Below are 4,767 nucleotides of genomic sequence, written 5' to 3'. Positions count from 1 at the left end.
AAGAGTGGATTATGAAGATCCAAGGACCTTTGATGAAGCTGTGAGAGTCGCCAGAGCAAAGAGTCAAAAGATGAAGAAGAATTAGATGGAGGTAGAATTGTTGCAGTCTATACTCGCGACAGCCAGTGGACCTAGGCCCAAAGAGATTGATGAGCACCAAGAGGTACAAGATCCTTCTTTTATTGATCTACATTTGATCAAAGCACGTGAAGCTGATGCCAAACTACAAGAGGTAGAAGAAGTGCCAACCAGGTCTCAAAAGATACAGAGGCATATTCAGAGTGCCACGTAGTTTGCTTGCTCAAGAGGACGAGGTGATAGAAGATCTTAAAGAAGAAGTGTTGGTTCTAGAACCACGAACAAGGAAGGTAGCAATGGTGCAAGAATCAGTAAGTTCAGAAGAGGGGTCTGAAAGTTCTCAGAGCTCCAGCAGTAGTTTGGACACATATACTACATGGGAGACAGAGTCCATGTCTTCTAGGTATGAAACTTATGATGTTTTTCATGTAGATGAAGTGATGAAAGATGTATACGAGTTGCTTGTCAGCCAGCTGAAGATCTCGGAGAAGCATAGTGCAAGTGTGGAAATGCCTTATGTGAGCCGGACAGTCGAGCAGCCTTCACTTGTGTCTTGTGATGGCGAGTCCCTATTGGAGGAAGAGGTATGGTTTGATTGTGCATCCGACTTGATTGAAGAGCACGTTTTTGAGATGACTTGCAGAAGCTAGAAGCAGAGGCAGAGCTATGTCAACCTGATTTGTCTATGCAGGGGGTGGGGCAACCTTGTCTTGGTGAGCATAGAGAGGTGTACTTTGAAGTTTCGGAGTTTGTGTGTGGCCGTGGAGAGCTAGCTCCGACAAATGACTATATGGAAACTGATGCAGGTGCAGCATATAAGAGAGAGGCTCCATGCAGAGAGGAAGGTGCCACCAACCTTGCTGGTGATGAGGTGTTTGAAGAACAGGTTGAAGCTTTAGCAGGTCATATTCTTAAGTCTGAAGAGTTGGTTTTGGTGCCAATTTTAGAAGGTTTGGATACAGGTTTGCAAAGGGAACGAGTTTTCTTGCCTATGCAGTAGGCTCAAGAAAATGGCAAGGCATTGAAGCTATATGTTGTGTTGTTGATAGATATGTTGTTGTAGGTTGCTCTGCAAGGTGTACTATGCAGGTTTCAGTGCTCATATGATAAAGATGATGGGTTCTCTAGCGGATGACAGAATAGCTACAAATGGTATAGGTGCTTGAAGTGATCGAAAGTATTCTTATGGTTGGTAGGAAGGATTATGGATGCAGGGTGACAAAGCTCCATGCTATGAAGATCTAGAAGGGTCATGGCCTACAAGTGCAAAGAGAGGCTTGAAGATGCATGCTTTACAGGTGGATAGCTACGGCCAATGTTTTGTTTTTGATCTAGGTGGACTCTATGCCATGCTTGGGGAAGCTTCGAGCTTTCCATTTGACCTTGGAGGGTGATGCATTAGCTGACAATTTTCTCTCTATCTCTATCCTATCTATATAGCCACTATATATCTATGTTATATCATACTCTCTATACAGTCCTATTTTACCTAAATAATACTATGATTGAGCATGAATGCTCAACGAGGGGGTGGGCAATGATGGTGCACCCAAAGTGTGTCGACCTATGGAAGTGCAAGAAGTCTAGGCATGACAGTTTGCAGGCAAGTGATAGGGACATTGGGCAGGTATTTGATGGGCTAGGAGAGAGGTACACCGAGATGGAGCACTCTCTAGTAGAAGCTGCAATTGTTTCTTCCTATCACAGGTCACATGAGCAAGTGTTTATATCACAAGGTTGGGAACGAGGCAAGGGATACTGTATGCAGGTGCTATGGAGTTTATGATATGGTATTTTGATCGAGATGTTTGCAAGAGACTCTACTTGCCAAGATGTGTAGTGGCATTTGGTAGGCCATTTATGGAATTTTAGCTCTACTCAGGTGCAAGGTTGCCAACGCTGGTAAGGATGGTGCTATTTCCGGTGTGGTTTGCGGCATTGGCTATGGCTTATTTGTGCCACCATCTAGCTATTCACACTATGATGACTTCTATGAAGTGTTTTATGATGCATGTGGAGAAGGGAATTGAGGGGTGCCGAGCGAGCATTCTCTCGTGGGACAAGGAACAAGCAAGGGTTTTCTTTGAATCAAGCTGTAAATAGCTTATAGCTATTTTTTTAATAAAAGGATTGTTTTTGGCTCTGCATGCGCGAGGGAAGGGCGGCACCACTGACTAATGCATGAAAGAAGCTGTAGTACAAGAGCATGAGAGGAAGGGCCGCCGCATCTAGAGGGCAAGCAAATCGGGAGTTGCACAAGGAGAGTGCGCCATCTGGTGGCGGGGAAGGTGAGGCCAGCGGGGGCTCTTAAAAATGTTGGAGTTACATGGCAAGCGGGGGGCCAACTGTAAAAGAAGGCAAAAGAGGGGACCACTAGCAATATTGCTAGTGGGCAAAGAGCATGAGAGGAGGGCAGTACTAAGCGGCTGACATGCCGTGAACAAGAGGCTGGCCGAGTTCTTTGGCTGCACTATATGCAGAGAGAGAAGGACCGTCAAGGCTTGAAGAGCATAGCAAGGCATGAGGAGCAAAGCGTGAGTTGGCCGCATGGCTGACATTGAGTAGAAGGGAGCCAAGGAGGGCAATTGCAGGTATTGGCCGCCTGAGGAAGGGGTGGTTGTGAGCAGGACTCCAAAGGGAAATGGTGGCGCTGCTGTAGTCTCTGAGAGTGCATAGGACTTTTTTTTTTTGTGGAAAGCATCATTGTACACTGCCTAAGTTAAATCCAATGGCATCGACATCATGATATTCTCTATAATGTTTTTTTTGTGTTTGAGTAAATGTTCTCAATCTTTTTCTTTCTCTCATGTCAACCCATGTGTGAGTTATGTGTGTTTCTCGTGTGGGAGTGGTTTATAGACAAGGGATATGAGTTTTCAATAGAGTTTGTGCATGTCAAAGATCTTGAAAGTTTGAGGTAGAGCAGATGTATGTTAGAGGTCTCATTAGGAAAATTTTGAACTCATTTTTGGGCCTTTTAAGAGTGCCACATCATCAAAGTTGTACAAAAGAAAGCAACCCGGTAGACCCCTCTAAATATTGCTTAGAACCCCATGATATGACCTATCATTGGAAAGTTCTTGAAAAATGGATTCTAAAGAGCCAAGGTCCGAAAAGTTTGGATGACTTCTATGAAAGTTATGCCATTTTTTTTCAATCAGCCAGGTTTTGTTACCGTTACGGTAATCTAAAATCACCTTTTTCTATATCTACATGAAGGCAATGTCCGATACATGCATGCTATATATCAATGGATAGCATTTGAAGAGTAGATTCTAAATATCCAACCTCCGACAAGTTTGGATCTTATTTGCAAAAATTTACCGATCCCCACTTTTTGAAAGCTATGCCACATCAACAATTCTTACAAGGCCCATTTTTGAGTCCAAACTTTTCTTAATGTGAAATCATCCGCATATATTGGTAGAATTTGAGTTGTAGTGCTCTGAAGGGTCATGGACATAAGCCATTGTGATATGCTTTGCGACCGGGTGTATACAATTAGGGTTGTTCGGGTTCGGGCTTGGACATTGATTGTTTGTAGACCGGGAGTCTAGGTGTGTGTTTACTAGGGGATAGGGGTGCTGTGAAATCACTAGGCTATAGAGAGGCATTATGATTGTGTGCTGGTGATTTTCTCATTTTCCCCTTTCCATCTTGTGGTGCCCCCAGTGAGGACCCACTGATAGCTTCCTAACAGATTGTTCGTGAATCAAGATGAAGCAAGAATTTGATCCGGTGTTCAAAGGAGACGAAGATGCAGACAATTGGATTGCCGATTTTGAGCTATTTATGCTGACAGTATTGTGGATGCCAGGTGATGAAGCAAAGCTCCAGACTCTACCTTTGGTGTTGCGAGGTAAAGAAAAAGTTTGGTTCGATGGCTTAGAAGATGTGCACAAGCAGAACTGGATCAGATTTTGCAAGCAATTTATAGAAAAGTATCGAACGGTAGTGTCGGCTTCGGAAGCAAATGCAAAGATCAAAGGTTTGTAGCAAGACGTAAGTGCAAATTTCAATGCCTTTATTGATAAATTGGAAGCTTATTGGGGGGATTTTGTGGCTGTTACCCAAGCAACCCATGTGGGATACTTTAAGTTGGAAAGGTTTCTATCTTGCTTGCATCCCTATGTTCATGAAAGAGTGGATTATGAAGATCCAAGGACCTTTGATGAAGCTGTTAGAGTTTCCAGAGCAAAAAGTCAAAAGATGAAGAAGAAGATGGAGGCAAGATTGTTGCAGTCTATACTCGCGACAGCCAGTGGACCTAGGCCCAAAGAGATTGATGAGCACCAAGAGGTAAAAGATCCCTCTTTTATTGATCTTTATTCAAAGCATGCGAAGTTGATCCTAGGCTAGAAGAGGTAGAACAAGTGCCAACCAGGTCTCAAAAGATACAGAGAGGAATATTTAGAGTGCCACCCAATTTGCTTGCTCAAGAGGACGAGGTGATAGAAGATCTTAAAGAAGAAGTGTTGGTTCAAGAACCAGCAACGAGGAAGGTAGCAATGGTGGAAGAATCAGTCAGTTCAGAAGAGGGGTCCGAAAGTTCTCAGAGCTCCAGCAGTAGTTTGGACACAGATACGACACGGGAGATAGAGTACATGTCATCTAGGTATGAAACTTATTATGTTTTTCATGTAGATGAAGTGATGAAAGATGTATACGAGTTGCCTGTCAGCCAGCTGA

The 4,767-nt window shown here is 43.6% G+C and overlaps 2 pseudogenes; both read left to right on the top strand.

Annotated features, from left to right (window-relative positions):
- The first annotated feature begins 374 nt into the window (after window positions 1-374).
- On the top strand, window positions 375-1,078 carry LOC147424536 (uncharacterized; annotated as a pseudogene).
- Window positions 1,079-4,287: 3,209 nt separating this feature from the next.
- On the top strand, window positions 4,288-4,767 carry LOC147424535 (uncharacterized; annotated as a pseudogene).

The sequence above is a fragment of the Adiantum capillus-veneris genome, chromosome 25 (genome assembly GCF_014529385.1).
Source record: "Adiantum capillus-veneris isolate H3 chromosome 25, ASM1452938v2, whole genome shotgun sequence".
Classification (NCBI taxonomy): Eukaryota; Viridiplantae; Streptophyta; class Polypodiopsida; order Polypodiales; family Pteridaceae; genus Adiantum; species Adiantum capillus-veneris.
The sequence above is the reverse complement of the archived record's forward strand: the minus strand, read 5'-3'. Positions and strand labels throughout refer to the sequence as shown.